Source organism: Hyaena hyaena, unplaced genomic scaffold, assembly GCF_003009895.1.
Source record: "Hyaena hyaena isolate Hyena2069 unplaced genomic scaffold, ASM300989v1 scaffold_2232, whole genome shotgun sequence".
Taxonomy (NCBI): Eukaryota; Metazoa; Chordata; class Mammalia; order Carnivora; family Hyaenidae; genus Hyaena; species Hyaena hyaena.
Genome location: NW_024082869.1, coordinates 37,510 through 60,069, shown reverse-complemented (window position 1 = coordinate 60,069; position 22,560 = coordinate 37,510). Strand labels below are relative to the sequence as shown.

The following is a 22,560-nucleotide window of genomic DNA, read 5'->3' as shown; positions in this document are numbered from 1 at the left end:
TTCTTTTATTTCTTTGGAAATAAAATGAAATAAAAAGTCTTTAAGTGAACATTATCTAACTTCAGACAAATTACTTCACCTGCATCACCAAATGTCCTGTCAAGGTATAAAATATTATCATTGTCCCAGAAAATATCCTCATATACGTTCCAAATCAATCTCAATTCCAGTGTCCAAGTGACAGCCAGTGTACTGATACTTTTTCCATTCTAAAACTTCATGTAAGTGAAATTATACAATTTATACTTATGTGAGTCTTCATATTATGTTGTATTCCATTGGTGTCATATCCAAGAAACCATTTCCTTGATATTTTTAAATTATGCTGTGTAGTTTTCACTGGTGTATATATATATATATAAAGTTATAAAAAATATATGATTTTTTAAGCAAGGGAAAAATCCACTTTATTGCAATGTAAAACACTATATGTTATTTTAAAATTTTTTAAAAAGTTTTTTAACATTTTTATTTAGTTTTGAGAGACAAAGAGAGACATAGCATTAGAAGTGACAGGGCAGAGAGAGAGATGGAGACACAGAAGCAGAAGCAGACTCCAGACTCTGAGCTATCAGCACAAAGCCTGACGCGGAACTTGAACCCATTAACTGTGAGATCATGACCTGAGCTGAAGTAGGACACCCAACTGACTGAGCCACCCAGGTGCCCCCTAACTTTTCTTTTAAAAAATTTTAAACATTTTCATTTATTTTTGAAAGACAGGGAGAGACAGAGTATGAACGGAGAAGGGACAGACAGAGAGGGAGATACAGAATTCATTTTATAAGCCATATTTAGAAATATAGATGGAATTGGGAAAAATCCAACATTTTCTACAACTATTACTTAGTAAGTTATAAAAATTTACAGTGTTCCTTCACATAAGCCCTTCAAATGAGTTTTCAAGATTTTCCCTGATGATGTTTAAAGGCATGAAGTCCATAAGTTTAAGCAAAAGCCTTCATAGATAATGTAATAAAAAGAGACACTAGCCTAAGCAGAAAACTATAGATTGTTAGGTCATTTATAAAGGAGAGAAAACACATTGGCAAACTCGAATGTTTTCATGAATGCAGTCATTTAACATGTAATATATATGTATTCACTACTCAGATCCATGTTTTAATTACTAAACAATGGCAAATCACCCACTGCCTGCAGAAGAACAAATGCAGGAAAATAAGTATTTAATGAAAGGTGTGTCCATTTTCTTAGTTTGAAAATCAAAAGTAGTTTCAATATGTCAATATTGAAAAGGCACTGATTGCATTTAATGGAACTAAAATTACAAAGTCTGAATCTTTATTCAAAGAGAGCAAATTGAGCTGAGGACGTCCATTTGATGGCAGATTTTACTACTGGCAGTAAACTTTTCCACTCATGTTATCCTTATGAAACTTTCCATCCATGTTCACCTTCTGGTGGAGGCCCAGATTGAGCGATTTGTTTTTCTATGTATTTTTTTTTTTTTCTTTTTCTACTTCCCTGGTCTGAACACCCAAAATGTCCCAACGTGCAGCCTCATCCTGTCTTCTCTCTGCAGCCTCTGCAACCTTTGCTCTTTTTCCTTTCAGGTCTCACCAAGGAGATGCAGACTCCCTAGGACAGGGAAAACACAGCCCCGTTGGAAAAGTGGGTGGGGGTCACCTTAGTGGGCTCACACATGACCATAATAAAATTTGTGGAAGTTTTATTAAAACTCATTACATTCTAGGGGCACCTGGATGGCTCAGTTGGTTAAGTGTCCGACTTCGGTTCAGGTCATGATCTCACAGTTCATGGGTTCAAGTCCCCTGTCGGGCTCTGTGCTGACAGCTAGCTCAAAGCCTGGAACTTGTTTCAGATCCTGTGTCTCCCTCTCTCTCTGATCTTCCCCTGTTCATTCTGCTTCTCTCTCTGTCTCTCTCAGAAATAAATGAAAAACATTAAAAAAAACCTCATTACATTCTATTGCCAATACTTTGCTTATATAGAAAAAAACCCTTAAAAACTGTTTTGTTTAAATACAAAATATACTAAAATTATATCAGTGTCAGAAACAATTTTGGGAATAATCATTTTATTTATTACATGATAAAGATTATATTAGGAAAAAAGATTTCAATTTCAAGCCAAGGTTGGGTGACATTTCATTTTTTTCTTTTTACTGTGTGTAACCTTGATTATCAAGAATATATTATCAAATCAATTTGACTTTTTCTGTACAGCAAAAAGAATTTAATGATAATGCCAGTATTAAAGTCTATGAACATTTTGAAATTTAATCAAAATGTCATGAAATATATTTTCATTACTCTACAGGTAGTGATACAAGGGAGTTTAAAGTTTGATTGAATGCATTAATGTTATTTTAGAGAAATCCAACATACTAATACTTAAAATAATGTTAACATGTTAAGTATTTCTTTTTAATATATGTTTATAATAATTATGAACATTATAGGACATTCTAGAATAAAATTACGGTATGAAAGGGTTACAGACAGACATCACTAATTACACTTAGTGTGGCTATAAAAGAAGCTTTATTGGGGAAAATTCAACAAGAAGTTTAAGTAGAGGGACACCATAACCTCAGAAGATTAACCCTGAGCCCACAGTTTAGGCTTAGTATAGATGGACTGTATCCACCATAGCCACTTTTCAGTAGATACCCCTTATATTAGTTACATAGTTATTGGGTCAACTATGTAGGAGCCGGTTGTATAAATATCTAAAATTGGACTTCTCTGGTTGAAAAGGAGGCCTGGTAAAAATTAGAAATGTCCAACAGCAGTTTCTGGTATTAAACCATTCTTGTGCCAACTCAAACCTACTAAGTCAACTGTTAACTGATCTACCAAAAGAGGGTAAGAAATTAGCCACCAACATAATCCAGATCAATTCCTTCCTAGCGTAGCCTTCAATGCTTATGGAACTATTTTATTTTCTCCCTTTTATCTCTATTTCACTTTGGATCATAGAGGTAGTTGGGATATATTCTGGGATGTGAGAGTAAATAAGGTGTCATATAATGGCATAAGAGGGGAAGTAACATATCCAACATTGTGAGGAAGTTACTTTATGAGCTACTACCTGGGAAAATCATAAGAGGTTGATTGGAGCTTTCTGTCCTTATCTGTTAAAAGGGGAGAGAGATATTTACCACCCTCCCCTGGTCTCCTAACTCTTTCAAGATTGACTGTCATGGACTCTCATGGATAATACAGACTGTTCCTATTCCCTTATTTCCTTTTTTGGAGTAATAAGTTCAATAAAAACACAATAATTATCTTTCTGTCTCTTAGGAATAACATTTGGAGGCAGAGCACAGTGGCTGTGGAATCACTGGAGGCAAAGCCTGTGTCCTTGTTCATGTTCATCAGGTGTCTATCATCTGAACAACATTATCTACCAAAAAAGATACTATCAAAGTGCAAGAATCGCTTTACTACTTAGTTGTTTCCACTCATAATCTTTTTCTCCCTGACTCTTGGATGCATACAAAGGCAGCTATGTGTGTGTGTTCACATTCACTTAAAATTTTTTAAGGTTTATTTTATTTATTTTAGGAGAGAGAGAGATATAGTGCAAGCAGGGGAGAGGCAAAGACAGAGGGAGAGAGAAAGAATTCCAAGCAGGCTCTGTGCCTTCCATCAGCCTGATGGTTGGCTCAGACTCATGAGCCATGAGACCATGAGCTGAGACCAAATCAAAAATCAGGCACTTAACCAATTAAGCCATGCAGGTGCCCCTCATGTGTCACTGTAAATAGCTGACTAGAATGTGACCAGCTGATCCTATAGAGTTTATCATTGAGAAGTCTGGCAAAGTGGCAATCACGTAAGTAAGGAAAATTTCATACTAGTCATTCTAATTCTTTTTGGTGGTTCCATTATTATGATGGGTTACAACATGGGTTGTACAACATGGGTTTAGTGGGTTGTAGAATAGATGATGGCTAACATACTTTGTAAGTGCAGATGGTTATCTCTAGATGTGTCACTTCACCTAGGCTTTTATAAGTGTCATATGAAGATCAAATTTTTGAATAAGCTGTTGTATATGTTTCTAGAAGGTAGCAACTCTTTAACTATTCAGTCCTGAATACAGATCAATATCTCTACTCAGATAGGCCATTACTGACACCTCTTCTCCATCATCTCCCCAGAAAACCTGAATAAAGACTTACTTTAAGGGAGGTATTCTCTATAACAGTGGATCTCAACTGGAGGTTATTTTCCCTGCAGAAAATGTGTGGCAATGTCTGGAGACATTTTTAACTGTCACAATTGGCAGTGGTAGGGGATATGATTGGTACCTGGTAAGTAGAGCCAAAGAGGTTACTAATCATACTACAAATCCCATAATGGCCCCCCAAAGGAACAATGATCTGACCCAAAATGTCAATGGTGTCCACGTTGAAAACTTCTACCCTATCTTTAGGAAGACAATTAGAAGAAAAAGCACTTAATAGATTGGAGTATCAACAGCTTATCATCATTAGGATGAATGGTTATAGTATTCTGCTGGTTTTATCACAAATTCAGAGGTTGGCTATTATATCAGTTAACTATGCTATCAATTTAGGTGCCAAGTATCATAAGCAATATCTTCTTGGATCAGTTTTTTAAAATTATCACTATATTACAAAGGCCTTCCCAGTGTGTAATTGGAAATAACTTTATAGTCTTGGGAGTATAAGGTTTGCACTTCACTGGAGTTATAGTTTCCATTTCATAATGAAACTATGTGAAACTTGTCTCACTTTATGGGCATTTATTTCTGAAAAGACCTGTTGCAGAATGAGAATGTTTGAATCATGACTTTTCTTTCCGTGAGATGATTTCTATCAAGTAGGTCCCAGTAACAAGCTGGCAGGAATTGCTCAAAAGGAGTCCACAGACTTAGGAAGCTCATAAAGCACAAAAGAGATTAATTATCAAGAAAATCATACCAAATTACACTTTGTTCCAACTGCTAAAAACTATATGTTAAAAGAAATCTCAAAAGTAATCCAAGATAAAATGATATCACATACAGAAGATAAAAAAAAAAAGAATAGGTGACTCAGGAACAAAGGACAAAGGGAAATGGAGAGAAAGCTTACAGAGCTAAAAGATAAAATAAAAAAAACTTTTAAGGTAGAGTTTTCTAACCAATGAATATATACTTCCAAGTGAAGGTGGGGGGAAAAAAGACATTTTAAGATAAGTCAAAATTTTTAATATTTATTTATTTCTTATTTAGAGAGAAGGAGCAAGCACAAGTGGGGGAAGGGCAGAGAGAGAGAGAGAATCCTAAGCAGACCCCATGCTGTCAGGGCACAGCCTGATGTGGGGCTTGATGCCACAAACCTGGGATCATGACCTGAGCTGAAATCAAAAGTAGGATACTTAACCTACTGAGCCACTCAGGCACCCCTAAGATAAGTGAAATCTAATGCTAAGGACAAAAGATGAGTTTCAAATTTAGGGATATAAGTGGGTTGAAAATGAGAAGATGGAAAAACTATAATGCACAGCATAACTTCTACAAAATCTGATTGCTATCAATCCATTTAACCCAATTGACGTTTTATAAAGTCCTCCCTCAACAAACCTTAAATGATTGAAGTCATACAGAGTATGTTCTGTAACCACACTGGATACAATTAGTAAACAGTAACCAGGAGGTATCTGGAAAATCCCCAAAGGATTTAAATTGAGTAACAGACTACAAATTAATTCCTGGATTAAAGACAAAAACACAAAGGAAATTATGAAATATTCAGAACTGAATGCTTATGAAAATAAAACTGAATTTTGTGGGAGCAGCTAACAAAGGACCTACACATTTTTTCTTTGTTTCTATTAGAAAAATGCGTCAGTATCTTCCCAAGTGTAGATATCACTGTAGAGGTTGTCTGAACATTGGCCAGCACTACATACGCACTTAGGTTTATTTACTGTTTTGATGACATATCACTGATAAGTTCAGAGGGTAAAGTCATACAACAGGCCTGTTAGATGAGGGAAAGTTGGTTTTGGTTTTCTTCACAAGTGATACAAGACATAAAGCATCAGCAATGTCCAAGGCTACATAGCAAGTTCTGGCCATGGCAGTCACAAGGTCCTGATTCACAGTTTTTAAGGAGCAACTGTGTCCACATTCCTGTTGAAGCCATGTTAGTCCTTAGTAGGACTTCTGCTGGCCAGATTGGGCTCTGAAGCTGGAGGCAGCATTGCATAGAACTTTCTCCTATTCTGAATTTTGTGGATGAAGACCTAACTTAGTTACTAGAGCTGCCATACCAACATAACCACACAGTGTTTGGTTTCAACAACAAAAATTTATTTGCTCACAGTTCTAGAAGCTAGAAGTACAAGATCCGGGTGTTGGAAGGGTGAGTTTCTTTTGAAGGATGGTCCCATGACTTTCCTCTAGCTTTTGGTGAGTTGGTGGTAATCTTTATGTTCCCTGACTTGCAGAAGCATTATGCATTCATCTTAACATGGTGTTCTCCCTGTGGGCCTGTGTCTAAATTTTCCCCTTTTAAAATGACACCAGTCATAATGAATTTCGGTCTCACTAATTATCTCATTTTAACTTGATTACCTCTGAAAGACTCCATGTGCAAAGTCAGATTTCATTCTGAGGTACTGGAAGTTAGAGCTTCAATATATAAATTTGTGTAGGATACAATTCAACCCATAATGAGACCATCACATTTTCTTCTTCTGGAATGAGACATTGTTATAACTGTCAGTATTAGCAAGCTTTATGATCACAGACCACTTGTTTCCATAAATTTTCCAACTTTCATAGCCGCCAAAAACAGACTCTATAAGGCTTGTAGCCAAGCATCGTGTCCATGCAATCTTGCACCTAGAACATCTATATAATTTTACAGCTTAACAAAAGAAAGACAAAGACAATCCACACACAAAAATAAACTAAGAGACATGCAAGCCCCAATATCTAGCTAGTTCAGGAATATTTTGAACATGCCCCTCTCCCCTGAAAGGAAGAACAGAGATATATTCCCTGACCTGTTTCTTATCTCTGCCTCATTTATCCTGTGAATTCTCCAAATTCAAGGGGGAAGGTCAACTTATGTAATTTTTTCTCCATAGTATGAAGGGGAAGGATAAGGTAGAGTAGGCAGAAAGGGAGAGGCTAGGGCTTGAAGGTCCCTGGAAGCAAAACCACATATTTTGAAACATTTCTGTGAACACCTGACCATGAATAAAATTCCCTCAGGGCTGACCATGAAGAAAACTCCCTCAAGCCTGACCATGAGAAAAGCTTCCTCAGAGGTAAAGTCTTTCTTAAGAATGTAACAGACATTATCTACTGCTCCCTCATGTCTCCCACAGAAATAAATAACCCAGCACCTACAGTTAACAGACTCACAAACAGGGGAAAGGGGGAACAGACCGAAACCCTATAAAATAAAGTCCCTTGCCCATACTCAGGGGTATTCACTTTCTAATATCCTCTCTGTGTAAAGAGAGCTTTCCAACTCTTCTTACTTTCTAATCTTATACCCTAATAAACTTTTGCCTGCTGCTCATTTTAGTTTGCATCCATGTCTTCATTCTTCGAAGCGACAAGACAACGAATCCCAGGTATTGAGGTAAAAAATCCTTTAACAATAGGAACAGCCAAATCAATTCTGAAGTTTTGCATCAGACCATCTAATAGGTTGTGCATTGAATCCTCATATCTATAAGCTCTGCTGGCCCTTTGATCTTATCCTTCCCTCAGACTTCAGCCATAAAGTGCATGTATTTTTGCAGGAGTTTTCTGAGCTCTAAATTGTCTGACCTCTTTTTCTCTGCTACTATTCTTATTACTCAGTGTTTTCCTTTGGTAGCAAATCAACCTTTCTTTTAACAATCTGCTTGTTTTAGGGACATTATTTGCTTTATGTTTTTTATGCTATTTCAAATTGCCTGTTGTTTGGGGGTTTTGGTGATGGATGGACTGCCACTGCTTCATCACACTTAGGGTCTGGAGCAAGCCTTTCTGAAGGCTTGATGGCCCTAGGTTAGCACATCCTATTGCTGCCATGCTTGCTCTGGGGCTGGGAGCTGCCACACCTATGCTGTCTCTGTAGAGTTTGGGACAATTTTCTCAGTGGCCCTTTTGGAAGATGCTGAGCTGGGACACTTCATAACTATTCTACCACTTGGATACTTGCAGAACTTGGCCACCAGCATTCCCTATGACCTGTAACTGCCCCTGGAAGGGGTGTTTCCACTATGGTGTGATGCATGGGGGCTGAATAGACACTATTTTAAAATCCAATAGCATTGATACCACTGGAGTGCATACTTTTATGGTCAATACCCATCCTATACAGGAGTTACGGATACTCAGCTGTTATGGACTGAATGTTGTGTTCCCTCAAATTTCTTAAGTTGAAATTCTAACCTCTAGCATGATGTTAGAGGGAGGGCTTTGGGAGAGTGATTTGGTCATGAGGATGGAGCCCAAAGAATGAGCTTAGTGCCCTTACAAAAGAACTCCAGAGAGTTCTCTCATTTTTCCATGTGAGGACACAACAGGTTTCTCACCAGACACTGACTCTGTTGGTGCCTTAATCTTGGACTTTCCAGCCTCCAGAATTGTGAGAAATAAATATTTATGGTTTAAGCCTATGTGTTTTAGTTATGGCTGCCCAAATGAACCAACACTCACCACTAAATTCATCTGTGCAAATAAGATTTGATGTAGATAAGCAAATAGGCCAGATGTAAAATAAGATTTACTGGGAAAAATTTTACTAGCAGAGAGGTAATGAAGCACCTAACTTACCAAACTTCTATATTTACACAGCTTATTCCACACACTGATGGACTATCTGCATTAAGGTCAAACTTTTCAGGTGAGGCATCCTTCTCCATAATTCTCACCATATTTATAGGGACAGTGGATGAGAAACTTCTATGTGACTACATAACAATAGAGGCTCCCTGGTAGACTAGGGAGGCTTTCAACAAAGAAGAGCCTCTAAAATTAGCAGCTAGATTCAGGCTGTGTTACTGAGCTAACTGGGACCAGCTGAACCAACTTTTTACTAAGTTACTAAAAAGTTTCAGTGTGTGTGGAGGAGGAGTGGGGTTGGGGGGGACGAGGCTTCATTGCATCCGGATCTGTCTTTCCTCAAAAAGCTACAGAACTAAAATATATTAAGAGTAATAACAATTGCTTGCAATGCATATTTGTTACACATCTTTTTTTAAAAAATGTTTTATTTCTTTCTGAGAGAGAGAGAGAGGCAGTGTGAGCAGGGGAGGGTCAAAGAGAGAGGGAGACACAGAATCTGAAACAGGCTCCAGGCTCTGCGCTGAGAGCACAGAGCCTGATGTGGGGCTCGAACCCATGAACCATGAGATCATAACCTGAGCTGAAGTCAGACGCTTAACCAACTGAGCCACCCGGGTGTCCCTGTTACACATCTTTAAAAAAGAAATCTCTGTATCAGTATTAATATGATATTGTTGATCAGTTTCTTCTTCAGGTACACTTGAACAGTTTTACTTGACTGTATGTCAAGCAGTTTTGCTTTCAGAACAATGGAATATCATAGTTTAATTCAATTTAATGGGATACTGACACCTTTTCTGTTATACTGGTCTAATTGTTTAAAAAGCAGCATGAGAAGAGGCATGTGGGCTTATGGAAATGTAGAATAATAGTTTTTAAGGGTCTATTTGTCATTTTAAATCACCCTGAAGGATCAGATAAGAAATAAAGAATAAAGTATATTGAAGCCATTAGGAGAATTTAAAACATTTTGGAAACGTCCATTACCTTAGAGTAATTCATGGTCCTCCACGTTATATGAGCAGATTCATCAATTAACCAAGGCACATATTCTACATTAATCCACTAGTCAGATTCTCCAGGAGATCCTTTCATATTATCCCAAATACAATGCTATCATTTGAAGTATGTTTGAATCTTATTTATTTACCTACTTAAAAAGTCAAGTTAAATCATTCTATCTTAAGCCATTTAGTCATAACAGCAGTACTTCTTTATTTTTGAAAAATGGTCACATATTATACCAAATACAGAAGCATTTGTATTTGCAGAACTAAAACCATTCCCTGGAAAACTGCTCACAGTTAAGAGTAAGGCTAGATAATGTCAAAGCTCTAAATTAAACATGACATCTTGCTATTGACTTACCTGTCTCTTCCTCTAATTACAGATATTTATATACTAATGACCATAAAACAAAATCTGAAGTTGTTCACTAGCAGTGCCTTCTTGGGAGTCTTTTTCCTCCTAACATGAATAGTTATCATCTCTATGTCTTAAGCTCTGTTTTAAAGTTCTGCTGTTCTATCTAAAGAAAATTCTGTATTGCATTTCCATTAAATTATAACTGTTGATACATAATGAAAGGTGTTCTCCCATTCACCCTCATCTATTTTCATATTCAGGACGATTTCACACCTGCTCATATATTTATGTTCCAATGTACTTTGTATCTCTCTCAGGCTCCATAAATCATCTATGCTAGTTCCTCTGTGGATTGTGTTATGTAACATTTTTTTAGAGCAGTCAGGCCTCTCCCCAGGTGAGGCTATTTTTTTTCCTCCTGGGAAAACTTGAATATATTTTACTTGTTCAGTGACATTTTTATTTTACCCCTGTGCATAGCTCTAGCCCTGACTCAGAGTTTTTAGTTACTTTCTTGAATCGCATCTAGAAGATGTGATTAGAATTAACTCGAAAATGCTTTTTAGAACCAAGTAATATTTCTGCCTCAGATACCATGATACATATTTAGGGGACTTCGATGTTCTTCATCTCACTAACACATAGAGGAGTTTTTATTTCATGAGTAACTTGATACTCCAAAATAAAAAAATAAATTGTACGTATTGTTTTATGCACACTTTCTAAATTTGTTTGATTTTATTATATTTTCCAAGTTTATTTTCAGCTGACCTCTGATTCATTTGTTTATAAATATTTTTGTCTTGGCTATTCAAGCCACCCCAGTAGATTATAAAAGGATTTCCACAAAACAATATAACTTTATGACACCAAATGAAAGCATCCCAGCAATTACTTTTATATAATAGTTGAATTGAGAGAATGTTCACTGGGCTAATTCCACGATCACTTTTGTTACCCAATGCTGTTTGTTGTTATTCCTCATGTTGATTTTTTCCAACCATGTGTTAAAAGTTCAAGAATGCCAATTAAAAGGCATGTAGTTATCATCGTAGTAATTATACTGTGTATCTTAAACTACTATAACACTGTATGTTAATTATACTTTAACATAGAAATCAAATACATACAATTTTTCTTGGTTTTTAAGTTGGAACTTGGTATCAGATAATGGTGAAAATGGAATATTAGGTCTAGTGTTTATAATTCAGGGGCTCACGCTCGCTGAGGATATGGTGTGGGACATAGGAAATCTTGAATTTAGTCCTATAGAAGAGACAGTTTTAGAAGTAAACTCAGAACTCACCACCCCGACATCTAGAGATAAACCTTGACTCATATCCTGCTGACTATAATGATAGGTTTCTAAGCCTTGCTGTCAATCTTGAGGTTGATATGGTCATTATTTGATAAATCACACAGGCTTTCTCTTCTCTGGAGAAATTTTGCTGGGAAGGTTAAAGACACTATTTTCAATGTATCTTGAAAATGTTGCTATCCCAACCCAGGAAAGTGTCAGTAATTATGATTTTTTTCAAAAGGTATTCATTACAGGAAGTCAACATATTTATACAAATGCCCCATTTTTATTTATTTATTTAAAATTTTTAATGTTTATTTCTGAGAGGAGGGAGGGGCAGAGAAAGAGACAGAGAGGGAGACACAGAATTCAAAACAGTCTCCAGGTTCTGAACTGTCAGCACAGAGCCCAATGTGGGGCTCGAACCCACAAACTCTGAGATCATGACCGGAGCAGAAGTCAGATGCTTAACTGACTGAGTCACCCAAGTGCCCTGAAAATGCCTCATATTAAAACATCAGGAAATTATTTGACTAAAAGAATGTGAATATAAGGTATTTAGCATCACATCACTTTATAAACAGCCTATGGCCTCCTAGTCTGAACCTTGGTGAAAAATTAAAATGACACAACATCAGTTTGCAGCTGCAGATATGGCCTTTGTCCAGAATAACCCCAGATGGTTTCTGTTAACCTCAGTGACACCAGTTCTTTGGAAATAGATGAGATGGAATTTCTTAGCTCAGTATGCTCACTGTAAAGGGAATTATAATCCAATAGTTACTCCAAAAAAACTAGTTTCCTGAGAAATGAACACAGTGTCCACACCTCTAGAACAACCCTTGGAATGACGTTTGGCCTAAGATTGTAGAACCACAGGAGCATGCAACAGTCTGTGTTGAGCCATACCTTATTTTATGTATACTATTATTTTTATTTTATTATGTGCTACAATGAGTAGGGATCTAATTTTACACATAGAGTAGATATGGTTAGGAAATAATGATAACTGGAAATATCATGCTGCTCTTATGGACTGTGCTTTTCATTTCATAAAGGTCTTATTTACTAAAAGACTCAAAAACTTCTATTCTGTCATATAACCCACCCGTGGTAATTGGAAGATCCTTATTATGTGAGATTGAATTATATATAAAATATTAACAACATTTTAAACATGAATGCTATGAGAAGAACAAATTCTTGATTCATAAGAGTCTGTAGAGTTCGAGGAATTCCTAGATTCCATGCTCTTTTTCTAATATCTTCTGTGGAACTTTGATGATCTCAATTCCCTGTGACTACTCTCAGCAGAGGAAAGAGAGAAATGAGACAACCTTCAAATTAGTCAATTTTTTGTTTTCCTTTATCAGTGAAATATTTTTAAAGAAATAGGCTTAGCTGACTACTGGAATAGGCAGTGGTATTGTACATACCTTGAATACAGGGGAACTTGTAGATGGATGCTGGCCAGATACATAGGAAAGATGATGAGAACCCAAGAAAGTGGTTGACAGTAGACACAGAAAGAAGAAATCTATTCAAGGTACATCTAAGCAGCCAATATGATGATTGCTTGGTTGTTTCAACTAAGAAAGGGGATCAAACTCTTGACCTCTAACATTGAGTAATGTGTAAATAAAAATGTCATTAATAGAGACCAAGGCCAGAATGAGAACTCTGGGCTGGATAGAGAGAGAGAGTAAGGATTAATTCACTTAGTTTTGGGTTTGAGTTTGGAATGCCCCGAGATGTCCCAATACATAGTTTCCCTTTCCCAAGTTATTCTCAATAGCCAGGGATTGAAGGCAAAACCATTGAATACTATCCAATAGATCTTTTGACCTAAACATTGCTTCCAGGTTGCATTAAAAATCTTGCCAGAAAATAGGCCATCAAAATAGCACAAATAATATTTTCTTGACTACAGTTAGAATGGCTTCTGGCGTCACTCCATTCACAAGAAAATGCTAAAATCGTTATTCCTTTGCCTACTTGCTGAAAGTCTTTTCCAGATAAGTTGTTACCAGAAATAAAAGTTTTTCTATAAAATGATACAACTCAGAACTGGAAAGAAGACAGAAAAATATAGATAGAAAGTAGACACTCTTTCCCTCTGTTGAATCCACTTTACCCTCTCTGTTTCAACATATACTGAAGCACAATGCTTTCCCCTTTTCAGATAAGTATGGCTTAGGTTTTCATATATTGAATCTACAACTGGTAAATTATAATCAGCAGGTTTCCAAAATTCTTGGTCTCAAATATTTTCATTGTTTTGGACCATAACTCCAAGTGATAGAACAGAGGTTGTTGATCAGAGATTATAAACGTTGGTTTTGAATGTAATATTAAATAATTGGTTGGTTTCTGTTTTTTACTGTTTGCTTATGTCTGTATACATGTTTACATACGTGTGTGTAAGTATGGATGGCTGTATGTGTGCATTGTAGGACATTTGTTTTTCATAACTACAAAAAAGATTAAAATATTATTTCAAATAAGATCTCTGAGAGTTTTTATTCTCACATCTGAAAATCCGGCACTATTATGTTTGTCGGAAGTCTCTGGGAACCCTCAACGAGTCTCCACAATTTAGTAGTGGAGCATCACCTGACCCGAGGAAGTTCTCATCCACATCTCATCTTTAGGGGAGCTAGTGTGTCAGGGTTCCTCTAAGCTTGTTAGATATGCAGAATTCCTAGCACTACCCTCAAACATCTGAATCAGAGACTGCATTTTAATGAAATTCCCAAATGGTATGTGTCCCCAGCAAAATTTGAGACTTTTACTCTAGACCAAGGTGCTCCATAAATCAGAAACACTTCTGTATGACAAATTCTGTGAGATGCTAAACACTGATACCTTTGGTGTTAATTTTTGTGTGCACCTGTCCAAATGAGATAAAAGAGAGGCCCAACCATCAGAAAGAGCTAATGCATTTTCATTTATAGTTGAAATCGACACATGTGCTCATCCTTACACTATTGCATTCAATTCCAACTGCATTTCATGGGTGAGTAGTTTCTTTTCCGTCTGTATAGAGAATGAACAATCTTGATTTTTTATGACAAATAAACTAAAAGTATAATGAAAAGGTATACAGTTCATTATATTTCTTAATATATTCATACTGAGGTTTTGAAGATTTGAAGTCACTGCCCAACACTTTGTAAATTCCTTCACTTTCTTAGTGCTTTATGAATGTGAAGCAATAGTAGCAATTGGCTCTAGACTTACAGATTTGTACTCAAAGGAAAAAAAAAGGAAGCTGACAATTTGTAAGTATTATATGTTTGTGTGCATGTGCAATCTTTATAAAGAAACTTATATTTTAGCATTTTACTACAGAAAGCTGCTTATTGCTAATTTAAATACATGATAGATTCATTATGGTATAAATATTTTTTAAGACTTGACCAATATTGGAGCACCTGGTTGGCTCAGTCAGTTAAACATCTGACTTCAGCTCAGGTCGTGATATCATGGTTTGTGGGTTCAGGCCCTGAGTCAGGCTCTGTGCTGATAGCTCAGGGCCTGGAACCTGCTTCAGATTCTGTGTCTCCCTCTCTCTCTCTCTCTGACCCTCCCCTGCTCACACTCTGTGTGTGTCTCTCACTCTCTGGTAATAAACAAACATTAAACTTTTTTTTAACTTGATCATTGTTCATTACAGTAATCGGAGAACATGTAATCTGTTCAATAGAAATGCAAGAGTCAAAATCATCAATACAAACAGTTTATTCATTAACTCCTATCCTACAAGCCCATTAATTCCACATTTTATTACTTATTCATTAACAGCAACTGACCATACATTCTGAGAGATTCATAAATACATACATCAATAGAAAGAACTTGTTTCAATAAACGTTCTTTGTGTTAAGAGTCCAAATGTTTAAAAAATGTATTTATTATGAGTATGTAACAAGCAAGGGTCATCAGGCATTTTAAATTAGAGAGGTGGATTGATCATACAATTCATTCTGGCTTACTGAATGGAGATTTATTATATTTGTGGATGAAAACTGTGGTGTTATTTTTCATTTTCCTTCTCTTTTTCTTTCCTCTGTGCCTCTTGCTATCCTCCTCATGGCTCTTCATCACTGTTCCCCTCTTTCTTAGACACAAACATACATAATGTATATAATGAAAAATGTTTCTAATCCTTGTTCAATCGGTGACTAGAACTGAAAGAAGGAATCCTAATTACATGGGTGTATTATGTAAGAATGTGTGTCTCTTTAATATATGGGTAAGAAAGGAATATTAAATTGTGCATGTTATTAGAAAATGTATTGTGTTGGTGTTATTTATAGATTCTAAAAAAGTAACATGGATTCAAGAAGGAGAAAAATACTGGATTAGCTTTATTATTACAAATATACCACTTTGTACTCAGGCCTAAACAGCATATATTACAGAAATGATTAAGCATACCAATATGACCGATTATTTTTGGTGCAAGTATTGCCTATTTACAACATTAAACTCTGTTTATGCCTAGGTAAGTTTGCTTCAATCCACATGTTTAGAAGATAAGGGATTCTTCTTCCGACTAAATACTTTGCTCTCTATGGACTTGTAGCTTGCATTATTTATCCTCTACCATTTTCTCATAACATATTTCCTTTCCTTTTCGGTTATAAATCTAGTAAGGAGAAAAGGGTATTTAAAACACTGTCAGTGAAAAGATATTACTATTAAGAAGAGATGTTTTGTTTTGTTTTTGAAAAGTCATCCTAGAGCTCAGAAGTACAAAAACAAATATCCCAGAGGCAATGGTGAAGAAAGGAAAGGTAGTAGAAATAGTAAGGTCATGAAGAATCTGAGTAAAGATGCATGCCTAGGATGGATGAATGAAGTAGGATAAATTTGCCATACAAAACGTGTCATGCCATGGCACTGATCAGCCCTAATGTAAGTGCAGTTTGTCAACCAGCCACATAAGATTGGACCACTGGCTAGACATGTAGAATCCTGAGCCGTCTTTTCAAATTTACTAAAACAGAATCTCTGAGTGTAGGATCCAGGAGTGGATGTTTTAACAAGGTGATACAGATTAAATTTCTAGAAGTGTTGTACTAGATTCTAAACACTTCAAGGTTAGTCAGCATTTGTATCCAAAACCTAGAAGAGTTCCTGCCACATAGTAGCCAATCAATGAATATTTGCTGGAAAGAAAGAATTACAGGGAAAGAATGCTATATACTATGTTTCAATCACTGTGAAGAAAACAAAACATTCATAGTAAACAAGATACAGAAATCTTACTCTGGGCTACTATAGCCATACATTATATATATTCATATAATGTATGTTCCATACAGTTTCTTGCCCTAAGAATTTATTTGTACAGGGTGTCCATAAAGTCTGGGAGCAAGTAATATTATTATTACTATTTTTATAGATTGACCTCCTGCTTGATAGCATTATGGAGATTAATCCACATTTCCCCACATTAGGGACGTCCTGTAGACTCTATACCCAGGTATATATACATGAGACAGAACTTATATTGTGTGGCTCAGTTTAACACAATGTAGCATAGTGTCTCCAGCAGCTTGACAATAGTGCTTTCTCTGTCATTCAGCCTATGCTCCTCCATCCAGTCCATTCCATGAATACTCTCATGCATTTTCAAGTGTTGTTCTCAAAGTGACATTTTTATAGCAGTTAACTATCTATGTCAAAAAGTCTAGTAAAGAAAATGACAATAATGATTAAAAATTACTGTTATGATTGTTTTAATTGTTTTCAAGCACTATTTGAGTTATTATTTTTAATCAGTGCTTCACATAAAGATGACACAGTGATTATCCACACCCTGGGAGAATGGGGGACTGACTAATTGAGATGCATGAATAATTGTTGTCCATTGATGTTGCTATGTTCTATACAACCATGTGTTAGATTGTTAATGCTCAGAAAATAGTGACTATTCTAAGTTTTAGCTCTTGCCTCTATCCATGTCTGAATATGGATAATTGCCACAAATTAAATAATTTAAAATTGGGTAACAAAGAATAAAAAATGGTATCAAAGGAAAAGAACACTTTTCACAAATTCTATATCCAGCCTCTAAGTTCAAGGCTTGTTTTATAAAGCACATATGCATCCTTCCATTTCTAGGAATTATGCAGTATTAAATTGTTATGGGTGGTGTATCCTTTCCTGAAGAGCAAGTAGAATCAAGGACCTTTACTTAGGCCGTGCATTCTCAACAGAGACAATATTGCACTCAAGGGAGCAGAAACCCGTTCTTGAGGGAATGTTTACTCTTTTTATTTTTATGTATAAAGCACAGGAACATCTACTGTACATAAACATATTTAAGTATGATCTGTGATATTAAAATTTTATGTGAGATGGTTAGAAAACAAATGCTTAAAAGACCTCCATGGGGGAGATAATGAAAAAAAAGTAAAGAAGATTGAGAAATGTTGACTTGAAGGAAAGTTAAACACAGTAGTAGCAGTTGCAATTCCAGAATTTCTGTATTGTGGGGAAAGAGGATTTCATAATAATAATCTTATTGGAAATAGGACAGAGTTAGGAGGTGGTTGCAGAAAAATAATTAGGAGACTTTTCTTGAATTTTATTCCATTTGCAGACTGTGGTGGCCAGAATCCTAAGATGGCTCCCAAGATTCGTGCCTGCTGGTGTATGTGGCCTCAATAACCCAGTCACTTTGAGTCTAACTAAGGAGGATCTGTGGGTCTGATGGTTGTTAGTCCCATGGTTACATTACATGGCAAGGGTGAAGGCATTTGCATATGAAATTAAGGCCCCAAATGAGTTGACTTTGAGTCAATAAAAAGGGTTATGCTCAGTGGGCCTGCCCTAATCAGGTGAAGTTCTGAGGCTGAAGCATTAGAGACACCATCCTACTCACCTGGAAGACAGCCAACGACCATTTTGTGAATGTGTTGTGAAAACAGATGGCCTCAGGGCCTGGGAATCTCACTTTCATGATGATAAGAAAGTGAATACTGCCAACAACCAACAGGAGCTCGGAAGAAGACTGTGAACTTCACGTAAGAACTGAAGCCTCAGTTTATCCCTAGAGTGCAATCTCCTAAGACCAGAGAAGAACCAGCTAAACTGTACTTGGACTCCTGACCCAGGGAAACTGACAAAGAAATAAATGGGTATATACTTTTAAGTTAGAGAATTTGAAACAATTTGTCACACAGCTATGGAAAACTAATACATGTTTTAAGTATGCACTTTTTAAATTCGTGTTATCTGATACATATTTGGAGGCTGATAGTAAAACCTACCTACTACATCCATGCCACCACTGACAAGAAAGAAATTTTAGAGAGAAACTACTTGCTTAGAAGTGAAGTGCTCACCATCGTTTCTGAGCTTCATCTGGGATGGACATTCTTCTCAGGGTGATTTTAAATCAGCTTTTTAACTATGAGAATTCATAGAGGAGCTAAAAATTTTAAAATACATTTTTGTATACTTTGGTTGATTTGTCATTCAACCTAAGGAGGTATCATTAAGTACACTTGAGAGTGGGGAATCGTGGCATCTATATAACCAAGTTGATGAACCCAAGAAGAGTTGGTGCTTTGGTCATGGACGAAAACCTAGAACCCTGGTTTTCCCCGGGATTAGATGTCTTTCTCCCACCCTTTCTTGTTTCTGTCCATCCTAGTGATGGTTTACTTAGTCATTAGAATCCAGCCTTCATCTGACTTATGATATTGCTTACCAGAAAATTATACTTTAGGGTAAGTGAATAAAAAAATTTTATTATAAAGGTAGTATAGTATGTGTGCCTGGAATACATATATGTAGCTATGCTTAGCACTTTTATTTTATGATGAGTATTGCTAATTCTTTAAAAAAATATTTTTTAACGTTTATTTATTATTGAGAGACAGAGAGGGGGACAGAGCATGAGTATAGGAGGAACAGAGATGGGGGGGGGGACACAGAGTCTAAGCAGGCTCCAGGCTCCGAGCTGTCGACACAGAGCCCGATGCAGGGCTTGAACTCACAAATCAAGAGATCATGAGCTGAGCCGGAGTCAGACACTTAACTGACTGAGCCACCCAAGCTCCCCACTAATTCTTTTAAAATCACCATCGTATCTTTTATTCAATCTTCAACTAAAAACTGACATATCCTGCGGTAATGGCTCCTTCACAAGGTGATAAATTAATTCTCTATTCAGTTTCATATCTATAAGTAAATGATTGATTGAGAAGTTCTCTTGTGGGGAGTTTCTCTTTCCCTAAAAGTTATGAAGAAACAAGAAGGTGTTTTTGCACCCTTCTCTGACATGGAGAGAACACCCACATTTTGTCAACCAAGGGAATCCATTTACTTGTCAATATTGAATCAATTCTTTCACCAAATATTAAAATTACTTATTTTTCTCAAAAGTTATGTCTGTGTCCACATATCCTCAATTCCTGAATTTCGCATAATACGTCATATAGTTTACAGTCACCTTTCCAGTTTGATAAATGTTTCTGCTTCTGCTGCGAAGTCACTTCTGAAAAATTGTAAAAAAATCCTCACATTAAGCTATTTATAACTTACACATAGCAATGCCACTTCTAGCTCCCCTCGAATTCTCTCCTGTACAGATGCTTGGAAATATTGGGCTCCTATAGTACGTACTGAGTCCCCTGGAAAGATTTTGTGAGTCAACCAGGATCAGCAGATTCTATATTCACAACTTTGATAAGTGCCCCTGTAGAGGCATTTGAAAGCCAAAGATCTTTTTCTAGCATATCTCCAAGTGGGAGTATAGGATGTGGAACTACGGGACTACAGACTGTGGAAAATTATTACAAACATCACTTATATCTTAGGCAAAAGCTTTTTGAGAATTTGAATTTACATTAGGAAACACATGAGCCTTGCTATATGACAACTTCAGCCTCACAGAAATTTCAGATACTTCATTCTTCTTCCCTTTCACATTATTCTGTTTACCTTTCTCAAAAAATACATATGAAGAGCAATATTGTATCACAGGCATACCTTGTTTCATTGCACTTGGCAAATATTGTTTCCTATAAATGAAAGTTTGTGGCAAACCCTGAGTCAAACAAGTCTACAGGTGCCGTTTTTTCCAAGAGCATTTGCTCACTTTGTATCTGTGTCACATTTTCATAATTCTTACAGTATTGCAAACATTTTCATTGTTATTATATTTCTTATAGTTATCTGTGATTAGGGATTATGAGTCATTGAAAGCTCAGATTATGGTTACAATCTTTTAGCAATAAAGTATATTTTAATTTTTTAATCTTTCTTTATTTTTGAGAGAGACAGAGACAGAGACAGAGTGAAAGTGGGGGAGGAACAGAGTGAGAGAAGGAGACAGAATCTAAAGCAGGCTCCAGGCTCTGAGCTGTCAGCACAGACCCTGACGTGGGGCTCAAATTCATGAACCGCGAGGTCATGACCTGAGCCAAAGTCAGATGCTTAACCAGTGAACCACCCTGGGACTCCAAACGTTTTTAATTAAGGTGTATATATAATTTTTAAAAACATAATGCTATTGCACACTTAATAGACAAGAGTACAATGTAAATATAACTTTTACATGTACTAGGAAACAAAAATTTCATTTGACTTGCTTTTCACAATATTCATTTTATTACAGCTCCTCTGTCCCTGTATTTTCTGTACACTGAAAGTCAGGGCTGGTGACTTATCACATTCAGGTTAAACACTTCGGGCAAGAATACCTCATGGGCAGTTTTGTGTTCGTCATGTTGCCTCCCACCAGGAGCAGGTTCATGTCAGGCCGCCCCAGTAGTCATGAAGTTAAGTTTGATCCTTGGTTAAGGTGGTGATGGCCAGATTTCTCTAAAGTAAATGTGTTGTTTCTCCTCTTTTGTCATTAGTAACCTGTGGGATAACACTTTGATGTCATGAACAAACCTGTCACCCAGCTGTCTTAGCAGCACTGAGATCCTTACCCGAATCCATCATTATGTTGGGTTTGTAGGGATTGCCTCATTTTATCCTCCTTCTATGTTTAGTAGCTAACATTCTTCTGTAAAGATGAAATTTCCTTTTTTATTTCTTCTCTCTCTTCTTCTGTCATCTCTCTCGGTCTCTCTCTTTCACTTTGCATATGTATGTGTGTCTCTCTCTTCTCTCCCTCCTCTTTCCTTCTTCCTTTACTTTATATTACTGTGGTCTCATGAATTTCCTTTAATATTTAATTTGTAATCAGTTACTCTCTTTATTCTCTTTGATGTCCAAACGGTCCTAAATTTGGCTAGAAGGAGCCCCATTAAGGTGGGTCCTGTATCCTTTTCATAAGAAAACATGGGTTTTTGAGTTCCTCCCTGCTAACTAGCAATATAAAATATTTCTGATTCACTTCATATTTGCCTTACCTGGATCTGAATTCAACCATTCTCCAAGGAGTCTTGTTTCCTTGTTTCCTTTTAATGGAGAATAATATTCACATCAAGATCTGGGCAGTAAGTATGCTCACTGCTACTAAGTGTCATTAGTTATAAGTCCTTTCAAGTGGGCAAAGCTAGGGTGATATATATATACATATATTCAAGAATTCATATATTCAAATTTAATAAAGTTAAAAAAAAAAAAAGGATGATGGTCCTTTGCTTCTTAGATTCTAAAGAATGCCAGTACTCCTTGGATCCTGGCAACATCATTTAATCTCTGCTTCTATTATCACATCATCTTTTCTTTCTCTGATCTCCTACTTGTCTGTTATAAGGACATTTGTGATTAAACTGGGTCCACCTAGATACCTTCTCACCTCAAAATCCTTTTCTTTTCTTCTTCCTTTCCCCCCCAAATGTTTATTTATTTATTTTGAAGGAGAAAGAGCACAAGCTGGGGAGGCGCAGAGAGAGGGAGAGAGAGTCCCAAGCAGGTTCTGCTGTCAGCATAGAGCCTGACATGAAGCTCGATCTCATGGACATGAGCTCTTGACCTGAGCCGAATCCAAGAGTTGATGCTTAATCGACTGAACCCATCCAGGAACCTCTCAAAATATTTTTCTTAATCCCAACTGCAAAAAGTTCCCTTGTTATGAAAAGCAACATTCACAGGTTTTGGGGGGTTAGGATCTGAAAACCTTTGGG

The 22,560-nt window shown here is 36.5% G+C and overlaps 1 pseudogene; it reads right to left on the bottom strand.

Moving 5' to 3' along the window:
• Window positions 1-1,389: 1,389 nt before the first annotated feature.
• LOC120227364 lies at window positions 1,390-1,631 on the bottom strand (annotated as a pseudogene).
• Window positions 1,632-22,560: the final 20,929 nt, after the last annotated feature.